We start from the raw sequence: 21,872 nt of genomic DNA, 5'->3' as shown, positions 1-21,872 counted from the left end.
TAACATCACATAAGACAACCCATTTTGAACTCAGCCATTATACCAAGACCGCAATACGCATATTTGTGTCTAAAGATCCTAACAACTTCCTAATTTATACGACACTCATTACTGCAACCCTCGGAATCCATCCTCAGAAATCTTTCTTAACCTCAAGGTATTTTTGGTTAAGCTACCCAAGCATACATAATCTAGAAAAATTACAACTTTGATACCCTAATGGAGCTCTTGGAGTTCTTCACTTCTTTGAATAATTGATCTTTAATTTCTGTGAATTCACCACCTTTTTGTTTGATTTTTGGTATCTTCAACTTTTTTGGTTCTTTAGAATTTTGATCTTTAATCTTCATACCTTGACAGCTCCAAATTCTTACAACTTTTTGGTAATTTCTCTTTTTTTTAAATATCTCACTTTTTCCGCTCAAATCCTACATGCTTAAGCAAGGGAGCTTAACTTCAACTTTTATTGGTTAGAGGTATTATGCTAAGTGCAATGACTACATAAGCTCTCCTGGATAGATTTCAGGTACATGTTGCAAAACTTATTATGCCATATAAACTACCAAATTATCTTTCATATATCATGACTTTTCATTAGGACTTGGGAAGCCACAAATATACTATGACATATGTTGGCTCAATTAAACATTTGAGCTCACATTGGATCATCCCACACAACACTAGCAACTTATGTTTTTTAATTATTACTAGATTTAATTTTTAGATTAATATTTCAAATCTATTAAAAAAAATTAATTTTATAGCTATTTACTTTTTTGACCCCTACCCCACACTTATTTCATACAATGCCCTTATTGTATGTATAAAATAATTTAAAATTTAGAAAAGGGAGAAAAAGGAACAGACTTCCCTGGGGTAGTAATGGCGAGATCGATTTCTGAACGCGTGTGGTAGACTTGAACACCTTGATTATGTGACTGGAACTTGGATCTTCTGAGATACGTAATTATGCAGGAAAAATGTGAATCAGAAACTTGCATCTTCAACAAGTGTGGTGCATAAGATCTTCAAAGCATATGAATCACGTCTTGGTGAGCTTGGATCAATGTGGGAAAGCATACGCCACATCGTAAAGTCGGAAGAGTAGAATAAAAAATGCCAATTTTACTGCTCACGGCGTGGCAATAGGAATCACGTTGTGGTGTCATAATAATTCGAAGTCTGAATCTTGATGGCATCGAGCTCACATCGTGAGGAATGAAGGCTCACGTCGTGAGAGCTGTGTCTTCACAGATTGCATTTGTGCAATAATTCTTCATTTCAAGTGAAATGCAATTGAACGTCCAAATATATTAAGACCCTTCTAAGACTCTATTTTTCTCGACTCTTCCCTCATCTCTAATCTCTTCTCTCTCACGATATTAACCCCACAGTTATTAAAAATTATGGGCTTCGACTCATAACTCTAAATCACACGGCTTTTCTTGTACGCTCTTATCTCACATTTTCTCTTCTCTCTCTCTCTCTCTCAACATTCTAGTAAATCTTCATCAAAACAAATATATGGTAGAAAAATTGTAACACCTCAAATTTCAAGACAAATTTTTCATTTTTAATTCTCCAAATATTACTCATAGATTCAAGTCATCACATAAATTGTAAGTTATTATCAAAACAATATCAGAGTATCCCAAAATCCTCAAATCTTCATAAGCCGGCGAATGTGTACAATCATGCCTCCGCCTTCGTGGAATCTACAAAAGTACCTGAAACACATTTAAATCAACACTGTAAGCACGAAGCTTAGTGAGTTCCCCAAAATACCACATACACAAATAATTAGCCTCTCATGGCTATATCTCGACAAGGACCCTCTGGTCATGTGTCTCAGTGAAGACCCTCCGGTCTCACGTCTCGGTATGGACCCTCTGGTCATAACTCAATATATGCACAGAATAATATAACAGCATAAGTCACAAAGACAGAATGCATAATAACACATATCTCAGTATAAGCAAATAAGACCCTCCGGTCAATAACACGAATAAGACCCTCCGGTCACACATAAATTACCACACAGGTAAGTATAGTGAGAAGACTCAACTGAATTAACGAACCCTGAAACACTACGACACGATCCCTTATCTGCACTACTCACACCCGCGAATCCACGAATACCATAACCATATAAAATCTTAATTAATAACCCAAAACCCTCAAGTTTGACCCAAGGTCAAACTTAGTGAAAAGTCAATGGTCAACAGAAGTCAAAGTGAACAAGTCAACAAGGCAACTTCAGGCTGAGTACACCCAGCGTACTCACCTCGTACGCATGGTGTACTCACCATCCAGAATCGGGACCCCATACGCGTACGCGCGGCGTACTCAAAGGTACACTTGACGTACTCGGTCAAAAGGCACTTTTCCATTAAGTTCTTAATCTCTTAATTCCTTTCATCCAACACTCATATCCAGTCCCACAACATCATTCTCAGTCATAAATTTTCCACCTTAATGACTTTCCATGTCTAGAAAGAGTCCAAAATCCAAAACCTTAACTTATTACTCCATTAAGACATTATGACACTTTCATGGAAGGTATAGAAGGATGACGATCACATTTTTATTGATCCTAAAAGCTCCAAATGGATAAACTTTCCAACTTTATCCATTATAATGGTCCAAACCACCAAGATCTAGCCTTTAAGCATCAAATGGGACCAAAAGTGCCTCTTTTTCAACTTAATCCATTAAGTCCAAGTCTCCAACCTTCAGATCTAAATTACAATGATGTTTAGATGGATAAAGTTTCCAACTTTATCCATAACAAGGTCACAAAATTTCAAGATCTAAACTTTATGCACTAAAATGACCAAAAGCTCATAACACCTAAAAGTAGCTAGATCTAACAAATGCATCATCAAGATTCAAACTTTATACCTCTACAAGATAGATCAGGGTGAACAAAGTCCAGATCTACAAGCTCCAAAGCAACCAAGACTTCTCTAAGAAGTTCCTTCTTCTCCAAGGTGCACCATGCATACTCCAAAGCACTCAAAAACACCTTCTTTTAGCTCACAAGGGTCAACTAGGGTTAGGGTTTCATGGAAGGGGTGTTGGAGGGGTGGAGGCTTAGAATGGAGTGGGTTTGGGGGAGTTAACGAGCTTAAATAGGGCTCAAACCATGAAAATAAGGTTTGGGCACTGATTGCGTACGCCCAACGTACTTAGGATTCTCTTAGTACGCCCAGCGTACACCTTTTTGTACGCCCAACGTACTCAGCTTGGCCCAGAACCACCCAAACTTCAATCAAACGGTCATAACTTATTCGTTCTAACTCCGATTTTGACGTTCTTTATATCCACGGAAAGGTAACGAGAAGCCCCACACTTCTAACAACTTTATTTTTCCTTAAACCCAATCGAATTCATATTCAAAATTCATAAAAGGCCCGAACCAACGCCTTTACCGATACCCTTGGGCTCTAAAGCACAAACCAAACTCTTTTATCACACAACCGACCTTACCCACATCCAAAAGGGTCTAAACCTTTCTTCTTAAAAGCTTCAAAACCTTCTCATACCCGAATTACGGCCCACGAGCCTTAAATCACAGAACGATCTGAAACATGATGTTATAATTCTCCCCCACTTAAATTGGATTTCGCCCTCGAAATCACTCCTTACTAACACCGAGATTATACCAAACAACCCGAGTAGAGCAACCGAAAATTCAGAACATAAAACGATATCCCCAAGAAAACCGAACCCAAACAGAAACCTCTAACTCGAAGAAGAACGAACCTTTCGCCCCTGCAAACCACTTTTATATCTCCGAAACCTGAATTCTATATTAGTCTGACTCCCCGACAGACCGCCCATGCTGAATCATCACCATGTCAGTCCCTCCTCAAATAACATACCAAGAAAAACACTCATATCCCTGTTTATCTTGATGTGACTGATGGAACAAGTCGTTGACCATAATCAACTGCAGAACCCTTATGCTCGGCATACCAATCGATCTTAACCGAAACCCAAAAGAAACGGAGGGGTCACCTCGCACCAAAGACCAACCACCGATACTGCTATCAAAACCCATCTGAAGAATGAACCTCAGTACATTGCCTTCCGACATTAAAAGAATAACCTGTTGATACGCATGGAGCTGAAACTCTACACTATGTTTGACCTCCCGTCAGATAGAACCATTCCAATACCAAACCCAGGACGATTAAGCTCCGACCCTAAACTGAGTGACCATGCCCGACTGGAACTATCCGCTGATATCTGCAACATAAGCCCCAACTATCTCCCAATGCTTAACACCAAATCCTAATACAAGATCGACTCCCGACCCAAAAGTTGAACCGTCAAAGGCTACCCTCGCACATCCGGCAAAACGAATCCACAGCTGTTCACTCCAATAGAGATATCTCAACCAATCGCATTGCACACGCAATCATGAAGTTCGCTTTACTCCAAGAGAATATTACAACCGATCTGTAGTCATACATTACTTCCGACTTCTGTCACCTACCACTTACTAATTCCATGCATACTATGGTCCTCCCCAATCCAAACGAACCGACCCACCCATGTCTAATACGTCAAATGGAAACCACGACCACTCAAAATGAAATCCATCTGAAAATCCAAAATCCCCAACCTGCCTATCCTTTAAACAGATAGCCAAACTCAAATACAAAATCTTTGTCCGACAGCAAAATTGAAACCACTCATATCTAATATGATACTCAGCTCATGACCCGAGATCTGTGAATCTACACGTACATTACATCCTAATCCTTCCGATTGCGACAACCCCTCCCTAAATCGAGATATAACGGTTCCCAACCACCACTGAGACCACCAGTCTCGCACCTGGTCCGACCTCCAGGTTCCCAAAGACTCAAATGGAAAAGCTACCCAAGCCTAAGAACCTCTCTGCGTCACATACTGACTAGTTAATGCTACGACTCCCCGCAGTCTTAACACTCTATCACTGACTAGTTAATGCTACGGCTCCCCGCAGTCTTACGACACTGCCTCACTCGCCATGGGCTCACCCCACGGTCTTTCCCGACAGTCCTAAGTGATTACCCCCACTTGGATTCATCCACTCTCTCTTGAAACCCCGCAACCGCTAGATTACCGAACAATCCCACAATCTCATTATCAAGCCATCACCACACCGAGTTCACTGAACTCATACTCTGTGACCCAACATAAATAGGTACACACACCCACCCAGATTAAGCATTATTACTCCTGATGAAGATTGTCGCATACAAAGCTGATGGGTTTTGAGCATAACTACAATCCTATATGATCATGCAACCCTAATTGCATTGGATCTAAGTTTTTATCTATTGAACATACAAATAAGAACACCAAAGTAATAACCCTAGATCTAGCATAAAATTTTCGAAATTGACATATAAAATAGGGTCAGAGGATTACCTCATTTGTTATATTGTAATAACAAGAACAATCCTTTGACCTTTGAAAGCTTAGTGCCCCAAGTGTTGCACGTCTAATGGAGTCACAAACACACAATGCAACAAGGATGAAGGAGAGATGAGGAAATCGGCTAGGGAAACTCTTAGAAGCTTATGGACAATTTCCTTAAGGTTTTAGAGGGTTTATATAAGGCTAGGTTGCTTAGTCTTGAAGCTGGACTTGAATAAGGAAACCCTAGTTCCTAACTTAAGCCCAAAGCAACCCATGGACCTCCATAAGATGCCTTGGACGAAATCTTATAAGCCCAAGCTATAAATTTCGTCCACTGCCATCAAGAAGTCCATAGGCCCAGTTTCACAACTATCAATGATTTGCAAAACAACCCCTCTATTATTGATCAGTTCCTTTAACCCCAAAATTAATATCAAATTAATTGCTAATTAATAATATGATTTCCAAATAATATATTATTCTTATAATATATTAATAAAATCATTTTAAGTACCAATTTATTATTCATATAATAAATCCTACTTTCTCTCAACTGGTCATCATGTCAAGTTGCATGAGTGAAGGCAACCCAAAAGGACTATGCTCATAATCAAAACAAGTACATACCAATTATAGTTATGGGCTTAGACACCTAATCCAACAAAAGCATCTTCGCTCAATACAAATCTACACCCTTGGACAACCCCGTCTGGCGACAAATAGCTGATAGGTCCACAACTGGAATAGATATATGGTCGTTTTGATGCTCCACTTACCATCAGAACAACCTGAGTCTTATAATAATCCTAACACCCAACAATTCAGGGCATCATACTCGAGAACCATGATACACTATCGCAGAATCTCACGATAGCCTATCACGACCACCGATCTTCAACTTACACAACTCGAAACCTTTGGAGTACTCTAACTCATTAATGAAGTACGTAAAAATTATCAATGACTGAGAATGCATTGACGAAAATCCAAAACCCCAACGTTTACTGATCAAAACCCATGCGAAACTACGTATACCGACTCTGAAGTTGATTGTCAAATCAACTGCTGCCCTTCATGGAGTATAGATAGCAATCTATACATCGAATTGGAAAATCTCTCAATAATCGCAACTTGAACTCAATGACTCAACCGCCTCGAAACTCGAACATTGGCGAACCCGAAAGGAACACTGACCGCAATAAGATTCCTGACCAACGGCTGCCTGCCGTGAGGACACTCATTCATTCCTGAGCACATATATCATGCATCATCTCGTTTTGCACCTCGGCTTGACCACATCTAGACCCAAGTCTCATGTACCCGGACTGCAGCTCCCTATAACCCAATCTTCTGAAGCCGCAACTCGATCAGATCGATGATCCTTCCAACAAAATATCCACTTCTCCCCCACTTAGGGTTCAAACTACCGCCAATTGGTATTGAAAACATGCCAAACTCCAAACTGGCTCAACTAGATACACCATACCTATCCCTTGGAGGGTACAACACCACACATTATGATCTTCCACATAAAGACCAGTGAACTACATGCATTCTGAATCTCATATGGAGACTTCGGAAACTTCCCAACGTGACTTCCTCCAATCACCAAGAATCTCATACAGCTGCACAAGAAGATATTTCGACAGTCCTAAAATAGCACAGACTCTTTATCTGGGAATAAATGGACTATCGCACACTTCATCTCTGAATTCTCAACCAGTACCCCATCGCAAGAGTCGACATAGAAATAGGAGACCACACTCTCACATTCGATACACAACATAGACAACGAGGGTTGTCATTTCCAACACACTCCTCCTAATCACCTGAAACAGTTTGCTAGAACACGCCTTACTAAACTCAAATAAGGCATAACCTTGTCCTCATCTGTCCCAGTCCCCACTGATGACTCTCTTACAACATAAGAAATACCTCACGGCAGACATACTACAAAAATCCTTTGGTGCAAATACCGCAACTATATGCTACCCCACGGGGTTTACCTCCAAACTCTAAAACCGAAAGCTCGATATCCCTTTCGTCCCACACGAAAAGCGGGAATAATATAATTTTCATCATATAAAATGACATCACAAACCATCGGCCAATCACTCAATGCAGACTGCAATCCTCAACAACGTGTCACCTTCACCTCCTTTTTAAGTCCTAAGACTCCAACTGGCACCTCACCTGTCAAATCCTTCGAGACCGAAACTCAACTTTCTCACAAGGCCTACTCCATTCAAACCCGACCGACATGGCCCACAAGCCCAACAATGACCAGGATCATTCTCAGTCTCAACAACTGCTGCTGGATAACCTGTAAATATGGAAACACACTCTGCAATGAATCATGGCACCCAAACCATGATATCCACCCTCAACATGCTACTTAGAACCCCTGGAATTCTCCTTGATTCGAGTATGGATCCTCTACTTTCAGTAGTACAGACCCAATACTACCTTCCACATCTATCCATACTTCCCTTGAGAATCGTTCCAGATTTTTTAAGTAGCCACTCAAATCCACTATCGACCAATCCCATTCCACATGCTCGCTCTCCAGCGAATACTCACCGCTAAACAACGCACTCATTGGACTGAAATTACTCCCTAGAATCTGCTAGGATCCCACACTTCTATGCCATCAGCTCCTGGAGAACTCCTCATAATGTCAATTAGCTATTTCATGAATACAATCACATGCAACAAAGCTCAGATAATCCTTCGAGTGACAGACTCATCCCTACAACGGTTGGACTCAAATGAGAGATACGCAGCAGGGTCAAATCCGTCACTTTGAGATTATCCAACCTTTTCTCACATGTGACTTGACATATTCAGTTAATAACTAACTCACATCACTCATGAGTTCCACAAAGCACAAAGCAAGCAACATTCGTGCATCGAACCACCTCCACCAGCACATAAAGCCACTCTAGCATTCAACCCCAATTGCTCTATCCATAGCACAAAAGGCATCACCAAACTCAGGCAATCCTACCTCACAACTCTTGGAGATCTCTAATCATAGGCATTCAACACTACCGGCTCACAGAGCAAGCATAAAGACATCTCTCCTAAGCAGGCACACTAGCATGCAATACTGAGCAAATTCCTAGCCCTAAATTAGCATGCAATTATATCATCTCATAATCACAACTCATCATAACACATAATAAAGTAATGGTATCTTTGAAAATCACCGCTCGGGCTCTAGCTGATTGTACATATTGCTTCGGATCTGCTTTTAAAACTCTTTAATTTCCTTGGAAAATCGTGTGATGAAAAATCATTTCTTTTGAAAACTTATCAACTCCTCAGTTTGAGTCCAGACATACCCGAGGGTGTGCCCGAATCCCTTAAACCAAGGCTCTGATACCAAACTGTAACACCTCAAATTTCACAACAAAATTTTCATTTTTAATTCTCTAAATATTACTCATAGATTCAAGTCATCACATAAATTGTAAGTTATTATCAAAACAATATCAGAGTATCCCAAACTCCTCAAATCCTCATAAGCCGGCGAATGTGTACAATCATGCCTCCGCCTTCCCGGAATCTACAAAAGTTCCTGAAACACATTTAAATCACCAATGTAAGCACAAAGCTTAGTGAGTTCTCCAAAATACCACATACACAAATAATTAGCCTCTCATGGCTATATCTCGATAAGGACCCTCCAGTCATGTGTCTCAGTGAAGACCCTCCGGTCTCACATCTCGGTATGGACCCTCTGGTCATAACTCAATATATACACAAAATAATATAACATCATAAGTCACAAAGACAGAATGCATAATAACACATATCTCAGTATAAGCAAATAAGACCCTCCGTTCAATAACACGAATAAGACCCTCCGGTCAATAACATGAATAAGACCCTCTGGTCACACATAAATTACAACACAGGTAAGTATAGTGAGAAGACTCACCTAAATCGACGAACCCTGAAACAATACGATACGATCCCTTATCTCCACTGCTCACACTCGCGAATCCACTAATACCATAACCATATAAAATCTTAATTAATAACCCAAAACCCTCAAGTTTGACCCAAGGTCAAACTTAGTCAAAAGTCAACGGTCAACAGAATTCATAGTCACAAGTCAACTTCATGCTGAGTACGCCCAACGTACTCAGCTCGTACGCATGGCGTACTCACCATCCAGAATCGGGACCCCATACGAGTACGCGCAGCGTACTCAAAGGTACGCCCGACGTACTCGGTCAAAAGGTACTTTTCCATTAAGTGCTTAATCTCTTAATTCCTTTCATCCAACACTCATATAAAGTCCTAAAACATCATTCTAAGTCATAAAGTTTCCACCTGTCTAGAAAAAGTCCAAAAGCCAAAACCTTAACTTATTACTCCATTAAGACATCATGACACTTTCATGGAAGGTATAGAAGGATCAAGATCACATTTTTATGGATCCTAAAAGCTACATAATGGATAAAGTTTCCAACTTTATCCATTATAATGGTCCAAACCACCAAGATCTAGCCTTTAAGCGTCAAATGGGACCAAAAGTGCCTCTTTTTCAACTTAATCCATTAAGTCCAAGTCTCCAACCTTCAGATCTGAATTACAATGATGTTTAGATGGACAAAGTTTCCAACTTTATCCATAACAAGGTCCCAAACTTTCAAGATCTAAACTTTATGCACTAAAATGTCCAAAAGCTCATAACACCCAAAAGTAGCTAGATCTAACAATTGCATCATCAAGATTCAAACTTTATACCTCTATAAGATAGATCAGGGTGAACAAAGTCCAGATCTACAAGCTCCAAAGCAACCAAGACTTCTCCAAGAAGTTCCTTCTTATCCAAGGTGCAACATGCATACTCCAAAGCACTCAAAAACACCTTCTTTTAGCTCACAAGGGTCAACTAGGGTTAGGGTTTCATGGAAGGGGTGTTGGAGGGGTGGAGGTTGAGAATGGGTGGGTTTGGGGGAGTTAAGGAGCTTAAATAGCGTTCAAACCACGAAAATAGGGTTTGGGCACTGATTGCGTACGCCCAACATAATTCTGGTATGCCCAGCGTACTCAGGATTCTCTTAGTACGCCCAGCGTACACCTTTTTGTACGCCGAGCGTACTCAGCTTGGCCCAGAACCACCCAAACTTCAAACGGTCATAACTTCTTCGTTCTAACTCCGATTTTGACGTTCTTTATATCCACGAAAAGGTAACGAGAAGCCCTACACTTATATCAACTTTATTGTTCCTAAAACCCACTCGAATTCATATTCAAAATTCATAAAAGGGTCGAACCAAAGCCTTTACCGATACCCTTGGGCTCTAAAGCACAAATCAAACTCTTTTATCATGCAACCGACCTTACCCACATCCAAAAGGGTCTAAACCTTTCTTCTTAAAAGCCTCAAAACCTTATCATACCCGAATTATGGCCCACGAGCCTTAAATCACAGAACGATCTGAAACAGGATGTTACAAAAAGAAAAACAACCATCACATAGTTTGGTTACAGGTTTTCAAAACATAAAAACTAAAACACACTAAAAATAACAAAGAAAACAAAAATGAATTAAAATAAAGTAAAAGGATAGATAATCATTCTTCATCTTTGTCATCTCGTGCTCCGCTAGTTCCTGCTCCGTCTCCCTGACCTGCCCCGTACTCGCTCAATGAAGGGAAAATTGGGTATTGATTTCCCAAGTGAGGTGGTTGATTAATGTTGAAGTGTTGAATCATGTTTTCCATGGTACCACCTATCCAGTTCATACTCAAGCTCATCCAATCAAAATACGCTGTCAACATCTCATCGTGGAATGGTCCTCCTCCCATGGGTGCCCTTCCTCTTGGATGTAGCTGCTTCTCAGGTTACCCAAATTGCTCCCCATCATTATCGGCATGAATACTCCAATGCGAGCCCATATTAACAATAACATACATGGAATCCATATATCCCAAAGAAAGATCTTCCCCCACCTTATATGTTAATGTACGAGTCAAACGAGTCGTCAAAAGACCATAAGACCTCGCCAAGCGAGTAACAAAATGTCCTCCCACGATAGGGCTTCCTGCTCATGATATGGCTACCTTGCTACCCAAGTAACTAGCAAGATGGTATGGGATATTGCCAAACACCGTCAGTGCAATAATAGACCACAAGAAGAACAAATAAATTTAAACTTGTCACTTTGTCTCCATGCTTCTTATGGTTGATAGAAAAGATAACGAATCAATGGAGGAGTCGATGAATTGGTGACCGGATGTGGCTCTCTTGCGAGACACCCGAATGGAATGCCCCGTTTGCATGGTAGTCCAAAAATCATAACCACTCACCCCCGGTAAATACTCTCGAGCAGCCGGCCTCAAAAATATATAAAAAACCGGAGATCTTGTTTCATTCTCGTCATAAATACCCATCCTCCAAGAAAATTCCGCTAAACTGCATTCCCGATATTCGCCCCCAAGGCGAAAAAATAAAGCTCGCACAAATTATGGATCCATTGTGGCATCCTTAAATGATACCGATGCGAAAAACTCCACACATAATTCTTGAAAAACAGGGTCGCTAATGGCAAATACATTCTTCCACCCATTACAAGTGAAAGAAAACCCGTCCCCTGTAAATGTCTTTGTTAAATAAGGGGCCATCCTCACCGTAATTCCTAGTTCTCCTAACTTGACCCATTCAATTCGAGTAGAAATAGCGAATTCCCTGTTATGTAACCACCCCAACTTGTTTTTATAGCTCATCACCACACTTTGGGGCATGTTGACCGGAAGTTGATACAATAGGTGATGATAAAAAAACATTCTCGTGAAACTGCTCATTGGTTCTCTTTGAGTCCATTTTCTGCAAAATAGACAAGAAACAAACCAAAAGTAAGAAACAAAGATCAAACAATAGCAGAAAAAATCACAAATAAGTGTGTGAACCGGGCTCACGTTGGGAGCTCGAGCACCACGTTGTGAGTTCGCGGACAGCGTTCTTAATCGATCCAAATTCAAGCATCACTAAGCCAAAACTTTTGCCAAGGGTTTTATATAACAACATTCTAATGTCCAAAAATCATACATGAAGTAGCTAATATACTAAAAATCGACTTCAAATTCGATACAATTCATTGATGAACAAACCCTAGCCTAAAATGCCTAAATATAGCAACATTTAGGAGATTAAAGAGGGTAAGATCTTACCGAAATTGATGAATAAACATGAAATTAGGAGAAGTTTGAGCGAAAATGGCGAAAAATTTAAACCAAAATCGAGTGTGGGGCTGCTACTACGTTCGTGCGAGAGTGGGTGTATAGTAATGGTCAAATGGTTCAAGTCAGATATAAAATGGTCCCCTATGAATTTTCTAAAGCTCATGTCGTGAGGGTTAAACCTCACGTCGTGAGTTTGAAAATGATTGATATTATTGGGAAAAAGTATTTCACCACGTCGTGGAGCTTAATCCCACGCCGTGATGTCGAGGTTTTTTATTTTATTTTTTTGACCAAAAATTCACTTTTTTTTCTAAAAAATTCCACCACTCTATAACTTTAACCCCACACTTGATTTTTACTTATCTTGAAGAAAATAAGATGACTTTGCTGATTATTTATCCTAAAACTCAAATAAAAATGCAAAGACGAAAATAAAAACGCAAACTGAGCTCGGGTTGCCTCCCGAGAAGTGCTTCTTTTTGTTGCAGTCATGAGCCGGGCTCCGTGTCACCCTACGTTGAATCGCTTGGAGTTTCAATCACCATGTGCACCTTCTGTTCCCTCCATCTTTTCTTGTATGCTTACACTCTTCTAAGATACGTTTTTTTAGAATTTTCCTTTTTCACTCCAGAATTGCCTTCCTCAAGCTTCCGTTTTACCCCCTTATTTTTCAAAACAAGTTCAGGTTCTCTCCGTTCTTTTTGTACCTCCTTAGCTTCAACATCCCCCTTGTCCAAAGTTGGTTGCCCCATGTCTTTAGTAACTTCTTCTTTTTCATCACTGGACACCAAACTTTCTTCACTTTCCTCACTCACTAGAGACTTTGGAGTTTTATAAGCAAATACTTCAAAAACCATTAGAATTGATGCTCTAAGCTTAGTTCGCTTCACTTGGTTTATTATTTGAATTTCTTCTTCCATTAATTTCTCCAACTCTTCAAACTCATTTTCTTCATCCATGAGAAATAATTCACTTTGAGCACAATCTCCTTTGAATTTATCTTCCACTCCAAATGTCATTTCTTCATTCCACACTCTTAAGGTAATCTTGGACTCATGAATATCCACCAAGGCTCGTGCGGTATTTAGCAAAGGGCGTCCAAGGATAATTGGGACAGTTTTATCCTCCTTCATGTCAAGTACTACAAAATCAATAGGAAAAATAAATTTTCTAATTTTTACCAATATGTCCTCAACTATGCCTCGAGGATGAGTCACTGAACGGCTGGCCATATAAATTGTCATTCTAGTGGCCTTAAATTCTAGAAGGTTGAGCTTCTGATAAAATGAATAAGGCATTAAATTTATACTTGCTCCAGAATCGGATAAAGCAAATGTCTTCATATTGTTTTCGAATTCACATGGAAGTGTAAGGCGTCCAGGATCTCCCATATTCCTTGGTATCCTTTTCATAATAAATTTAGAACTCTGCTCACTAAGGACTACCTTAGAGGTCTTTTCTAGTTGTTGGCGAGTGTCAAGTAAGTCTTGAATAAATTTTACATTTCCGGGTACTTGTGCCAAGGTTTCAATAAAAGAAGTATTGATAGGAATACCCTTAACTTGCTTCATAAATTTGATATGTTCTTGCTCCAACAGGTGAACTGTAGCTCGAAAAGGAAACGGTGGTGGAGGTTGATAAGTTCGAACACACAAAAAAAATTGTTCTGACTAGGCCCACGTCGTGAGGTTTGAATCCTCACGTTGTGAGGTCGGTGTTTCATCTATAATTTTATCTTTGATTTTTATTCGCTTTGGCTGTGTTTCGGGCTGCTTTGTCTCTTCTTCCAAGGCTTCTAGGAACTCATAAATTGTGTCTTCTTTAGTATCAATGGCCATGACATGCGGTTGTGGTTTATTATCGGGATTTTTGGGAGGTGACTGCTCGTTAACTAATGCAACCAATTGCCCAAATTGATCTTTAATATTTGTGATTGATGCTTGATGATTTTTGAGTAAAGCTTGTTGATCTTTTATTAGATTTACCTGGTCTCTCATGGCTGCATCTGTTTCATCATTCCTTTTTCTGAAGCGGCTGCAAAGCGGGCGAGCATTGTTTCAAAATCAGTTTTCTTCTCGGATGTTGGTTCTTCTTTTTGATAAAACCCTCTTGCCTTTTGCTTGTACTTCTCCTCTTTTTGATTTTTGTACTCATCGTAAGACAACCATTCCTTTTTTGGCTTCCTTCAGTCGTCATCATATCGGTCTCCACTTGAGTAGAAGACTTGAGTCTTCCTATTCCAGTTATCATCCAAATGGCAATCTTTATTCAAATGCGGACCATTGCAATTCTCACAACCCACATGTATCACGTGTATGGATTGGTCCATCCTGGTCGTTCTTCTATCCATGTTACTTAACATTACCATAACCGCCGCCATATCTTCCGATGCACCATGCCCGATTCCCCTTGTTCCATCATTACGAGGGTTGTGATATTCTCGTGAATGCTTCGAAAATTCTTCGATTAATTCTTTTATCTCAATGGGATTCTTCTTAGTTAAAGGTCTTTGTAAATCAAGGAGTTGCCTCGTAGTGACATTCACCCCATCAAAGAAAATCGAAACCTCTTGGTGTTCGTTTAAATCATTTTGGGGACAATTTCTGATTAACCCCTTGTATCTCTCCCAAGATTCGTACAAGGACTCCCCCAATTGTTTCTCAACGTTTGCTATGGCCTTCTTGAGTTTAGAAAGTTTAGATGGTGGGAAAAATTGTTGGAGGAATTCTTCACGCATTTATGCCCATGTGGTGATTGAACCTGGTGAAAGTGCCTTCAACTAATCTTTAGCTACTCCTTTAAAAGTAACCAGAAGCATTCTTAACAAGACAGTCTCTCGAGGAACATTAGGAATGTTGAAATAGTTGGCTATGTCATTAACTTCATCAAGGTGCTTGTATGCATCTTCATGGTCTTTTCCAGTAAATGGAATATCCTTTAGCGCGGTAAGGATATGTCCCTTAAGCTCGAAGGTAGCAGTAGCAGGAATTGCGGGTTGCACAAGTCCAGGACTAGTGTCCTCTCTTATTCTTTTCTTGTAGGCCTCCATTGTCATGTCAGCAATGTCCGTCATTTTGTCTTTTGGCTCGCTTTCGTGTTCACTACTTTTGTCAGTTTCGTAACCAACTTCCTTTTTATTAGGAGTGCTCTCAATGCCTTCAAAATTATCTTCATCTTTCGGGGTGTTGCTTGATTCTCCTACGTGCTTGTTCTTATTTTTACTAAAAAGTGACTTTAAGTCCTTGAATGGTGATTTCTTTGGTGTGTTGGATTCTCCTGCGTACTTTTCCTTATTTTTATGAAAAGCTGACTCTGGATCTTCAAGTGGTGGTGTCAAAGGTATATTTGATCCACGCTCATATACTACTGCAACAAAAACAGAAATAAAAATGTAAAAACGAACAAAAGCTACCCAAAAAATCCTACTGAGCTATGACCACGATGTGGTAATGATACCACGTCGTGAGTTCAGTAATTCAAAAAAAAAAACTAATGCTAAAAATTAATATTTTGCAGGTCTAACCCCACAAAAAGGATCGATTAACCTAAAACAATTAAATTAAAAACTAAAATAGTGTTCTCCAGAAACGGCGCCACAAACTTGATGTGTACAAAAATATACCTATCTAGTTTTAAATTTATAACCTAACGAACTTAACTAGCTAAAATGCACCTAGGCAGTGTACCTAGTCGGATTATAGTATAGTAAAGTAAGTTGGGGTCGAGCACAAGGAACAGATTTAATTAACTAATCTGATTACTAAAAATTAACCTAAAACAAGCAAAAGTTTAAAATGGTTTTTATCTGATTTTATAAGTTCAGACAAACTTAAACAATTAACTGAAAGTCTTAATCGATATTCTAAAAACACTTCCGTTTAGTTCGAATCCACTTCTCCTCTATGGTTAGTTACTAATTATGGATTATTGAAGTTGTTCACCAATTATTATTCAATTAGCAATTCAAGTCCAAATTTACTAATCTTTTCACCAATTCTTGAACTATGTTGTATGGTCATACATAAGCAAAACACATAACTAGTTATTAATTATAGATAGGTTATGTAAGATTTATCTAAGCAAACACAATTATGGTCATAATTTATGTTCTCTAACATAACTAAATTAGTTACTTTTATCACTTATCTAAGATTTAGTCGATTCTAGCTCTAGTAATTTAATAGTCACTAAACTACTATGTAAATGGTTCATGTAATTTAATGATCACTAAGCTACATAGAACATGAATTCAAGCAATCAAAGTCACAAATATTAACATGTTAGGTAATGATAATCAAATAGAAGCACAAAACCAACTATTAAAATCCATAAATTAGATAACTAAACCATAGAGTTAAAGCTTCATCTAGCTAAACGAAAGCTACTAAATTTAGCTATTCATGGCTGAAAACATAAACAAATTCGCAATAATAGTAGACATAATTGAAGTAATCAAACCAATAATGATGTGTTCTTCAATCTCTTGATCTCCAAGTAGTTCTCCTTCCAAGGATGTTTTGTGCACTTTCTGGATTCTAAATTCGGTCTCTTCTCCAGAAAACCTCTCCAAAAACCTCTAAAAAGCCTCCTCAAATCCTAGGAGTGAAGGACAATTTATAGTTTTGGCAAATACATTGCTCACGTCGTGAGCATTGATGCCTCACGTCGTGAACTCGGTTGTTATCCTTATCTTCCAAGGAAACTGAATCTCGTATGTCAATCTTCTAGAACTTGGTTCTCACATCGTGAGATATGATCCCTCACATTGTGAGTTGGGTTTTTCGCTGAAATTTCCTTCTTTTAGGCTTTCATCCTCAAAAGTTCCAATTCTTGTCAATTTCGGTCCTTTATCTTCAAGTGTGTTCCTTTTGGCGGAAAAATACAATTTAATCCAATAAGTACCATATATCTTTGCAAATAACCAAAATATTAATAAAAATGTACTAATATATTGCCTAAAAATGTGTATAAATATGGCAATATCAATTGAAAAACGGGAAAGTATATAGAGTTTGGAGAAATTGGAATATCTCAGTAGCCGTCTGAAGGAGGTTCTGCATATGTGAGACTTGGAATGTAGTCTGAGTCCAAGAGTCTCCAGGTAGAATTTACCCAAGAATTGATCAAAGTCTCATCAAAAGTGGTATCAAACCCTTGTGCCCTCTATATCTCATCCGCAAACTTTACAGCTCCCCAATCAGTCTTCCTTTGAACCGTCGTCGGGGAGTCATCAGAGTGAATAGATGAAACATATTCCTCTAAATTTTGCAGGTGAGTGGAGTTTGAGGCCGAGGAGAAGCAGGAGGTGTTAAATTCCGCGTAGAACCATAAGGATTTGGGTCTTTGTTATGCACTGAAGAAGATTAGTGCCGAGGAGGAGTGTTGGATTGATGAACCGAGGGAGTTTTTTACTTAGAAGATTTTGAGGATGATACGATTTCAATCCTTATTCTCTGGTTTGGATCAGTTCCCCCTTTTTAGGAAGCAGGCTCCACCTACTCCTCAAACCAAGTTTTCAAGTCGTCAAGCTTCTGAAAAGTGGTGTTGAACTGGGATGCCATTTAAGCACACACTTCCTTGTTGGTCGGCATATCAGGGTTGAAAAGTGTTTGATAAATCCCTTTGGTAAGATGAAGGATTTCATTAACACTTTCTTTTGTAGTTAGAGATCCCCTCAACCCTTTGATTGTATCTTGAAGAACTGAATACCCTGTTTCATAAGCAGTATGGGTTTCATCGACGAGCTGCTTATATTTGTTTTCTTGAGCCTGCAGGGTCTGTTGAAGTTCGGTCTTGAGTGTTAGCACTTCTTCGATAGGATTTGTGGCTTGCTTGATGAGCTCCTGATGATCCATAGTTCTTTGATTATCCAGCTGACGAATGCCCATTTCCAAGCGAATAAACATTCTATCAGCAGTGAACTTCTCTCTTGTTTCCAAGGTTGGAACTATGTTGATCAAGGATTGTTGATGTGACAACCGTCAAATTCTGGTCAAGTCAAAACGGTCAACTCTACTAACTCTTGTATACTAGGGTTTACGTTATGTAATTATTGTACAATTCGCTATTTTAATAAGAAGTCATCACTTGGAAAGTTCGTATGTGAAGAATTCTTGAGCCCTAATCGGGGTAAGTGATGTAGAAAAGCGATAAAACACTATTACATACCCTTCGGGGGTGTGTAAGACTCTTAAACATGGCTTAACGGGGTTTACGGACCTTGCGTTACAAAGCCAAACACTCAAAAAGGTCACAAAAGAAGTCTCTCCCAAATCTCTCTAAGTATGCCAAATCTCTCCAAGTATGTCAAATCTCTCCCAAATCTCTCTAAGTATGCCAAATCTCTCCAAGTATGTCAAATCTCTCTCAAAATCTCTCCCAACTTCTTATAATCACTCGGGGCATCCCGACCCTTAATTTAGTCGAAAACCGCTCGAAAACGGAAGTTTACGCGAAAAACAGCCTTAAGGAGCCGAACCCTCTTAAGGAGCCGAACCCTCTTAAGGAGCCGAACCCTCTTAGGAACCGAAACTCCCTTAAGGAACCGAAACCTCTTGAGAACCGAAACTACCTTCCTGAACCGAACCTACTAAGAAACCGAACTTGACCTTCGGTCCGAGAAAGCCACCTTCGGTCCGAGAATACACCTTCGGTCCGAGAATGCAACCTTCGGTTCCGAGATGCGAAGCTGCTCAAGACCGAACCCTACTCTCGGTTCCCATCTACTTTCGGTTCTAGTGGCTAGGACCGAACCTCCGACCCTGAATTTCGGAAATTGGCAACTTTTACCCGGTTTTCAATATTTTTAGCGTTTTGAGCCCGTTTTTCGTGATTTTAACGCGGGATTTTCACCCAAACTTATATTTTGACATATAAGACCCCATATTTCCATAATCTAATCACATTATTAGGGAAATCTTTACTTAGGAATAAAATCTAGTGGGTATGGTTTAGAAGTGAAGTGTTGACTTTGCCTTAGTGTATGACACAAGCAACCACCCCATACCCACTCAATGACCAGCCCTTGTCCTTCCACCATACCTGGTCATTTCATTGTCCTTTCCCACCATTTTTCCAGCCACACTCTTGGTCAAAGGCCGGAAACCCTTACCCCTCCTCACATTTCTCTCATTCTCCACCAAAGAACAAACTCCATTCTCTCTCACTTATCTCTCTAAATTTCGAGATTTCAAGGTTGAATTTCAAGATCTTCATCTACTTTTGGTAAGTAATATTATCCTTCATATGATTATTCCACCTCTTTCTACTCAAATCATAGGTTGCTTACACAAACATCATCATATTTGTGTTAGTTCTTCGAATCTTCAAGCAACCTTCTAAGTGTTCTTGAGTTGAACACTACCTTTCTTCAACATCCACCCACTGAAATCACACAAGGTGAGTTCATACCCCTATCTTTTCATGTTTTTCTTAAGTTTTAAAGGGGGGGATACAAGTTAAAACACCAAGAACACAACTAAACTCACCCAACAGCTTTCATCAGAAAAGTGTAACTTCATTCACGAACTGTTTTGGTCAACTTAAACATTTTAGTTTTCAAAACTGTATTAGGTGAAAATAGTTGAGGTTCATACCTTTAAAATGACTATTTGCACATCACCATACGATTTTTATACAATTGATGGTGATTTTTTCAAAACTACCTATCATTTCAATAACCAATTCGGACCAGTCTGTGAATATGGGCTTTTTCACACAAGTGGGAAGTCATTAAAAATCATAATAAAATTTATGAACAAACTAGACACATTTTCCAAACTCTCAGAATTTACAGATTCTGATTTGTACTTTTGATGATTTTTCTATAAATCTTCTAAGAACAGGAATAGAAATGTTAACACTAGAAAAATGTTATCTATTTCATTCACACCTTGTAATTTGTCGAGCAAGGTGTGTATCATTATGTGCATATATGTGTTATATTATATGTCATTTTGTCTTGGTAAATAGACATACAACAGAAAACAGATGGACTTTTACCTCCACAAAGATGGTAATTTATTTAAAATAAACAAAGTTTATATCCATTGCATTCAAACATTTTGATAAACTATTGTAAGTATAGTTTATGTTCACTACTACTACTATCATTTGATAAACTATAATAGGTATAGTTTATGATGCACTACACAACAAGTTCATTACTAAAGGTTCCATTTATACAAAAAGGGTTTTCATTCACTTCACGTAAATCCGTTAATGACTAAATTGTGAGACATTCGCTTCATGTTACTTTTCAAGTAATGCACTATAAGTCCTGTATTGTAACCAGAGTCTCTTTGAGGGAGAGCGTGATAGTTGTGTATAGATCTATATTGAGATTGACACCCCACACCTTTCTGTTAGCTACAGTAGGACCTCGAGGTCTATGGGTGACAAATGTCATAACATTTCCGACGCCTGAAGAACGTCGTTTCAGGCCATCTAGGTCATAGTATGGTTATAATAACTCACATAAAGTATTAACAACTCAAAGGAATTACGAGAATTTCATTAAATCAAACGATTTTATGTCAATTTAAACATGCATTGTTTTACTATAAGTATGGAAATTACTTGTACATTTTGGTCTTTGGATTTAAGGCTGCAATTCACACTCTAAGGAAAATATTGGATTTTTCTGGAACAAACATTACTTTTACAAAGGAAAAGGTTTTCATCACTACATTCAAAAGCTTATGAACTCACCAACTTAATTGTTAACACTATTTCAAACTACTTGTATTCTCAGGGAATAAATAATCAGGTAAACAAGCGCTTTTGAGGATGGGACGTTAAGGCGTCAAACATTTCATTTTTGTCAACATAATGTAATTGATTTGGAAACATGTAAACATATACTATGATGTAACTTTTTCAATTATATTTATGTTGGTTGTGTTTACTTTGATCACTATTTAAATTGTTGTTATGATACTATACATGAAGTCCTCCACCCCCGGACGTTTCCGCCATCCTAGGTTTGGGGGTGTGACAGTTGAGTTGAGTCTTCAGCGGTCTTCGGGGTTTCAGACGTGACTGCAGCCAAAATTTGATCCACTTTAGACTGTAGATCGAGGAACTCTTTTCTTGGCACTGCTAACATCTTCTTTTTCTTTTGCTTGGGCGTGGATGTAGAGTGTTGTGATCCACTAGATTCCTTGTCATCCAGAACCATTATGAAGTCGTCAGAAGGGAGAGGTTGTTGGACTTCATCACGATTGCTATCATCTAACCCAAAGGTTGGTGCAAAGCTGA

The 21,872-nt window shown here is 39.0% G+C and overlaps 1 non-coding gene across 1 annotated transcript; it reads left to right on the top strand.

Annotated features, from left to right (window-relative positions):
* The first annotated feature begins 15,196 nt into the window (after positions 1 to 15,196).
* LOC145151849 (small nucleolar RNA R71) lies at positions 15,197 to 15,303 on the top strand. Its single transcript, XR_013732400.1, has one exon. It is a non-coding gene; the product is annotated as a small nucleolar RNA R71 (small nucleolar RNA).
* Positions 15,304 to 21,872: the final 6,569 nt, after the last annotated feature.

This window comes from Lactuca virosa, chromosome 1 (assembly GCF_052849685.1).
Source record: "Lactuca virosa cultivar CGN04683 chromosome 1, Lactuca_virosa_CGN04683_v6, whole genome shotgun sequence".
Lineage (NCBI taxonomy): Eukaryota > Viridiplantae > Streptophyta > Magnoliopsida > Asterales > Asteraceae > Lactuca > Lactuca virosa.
Note: the sequence above shows the minus strand (reverse complement) of the source record. Positions and strands in the feature narration are given on the sequence as shown.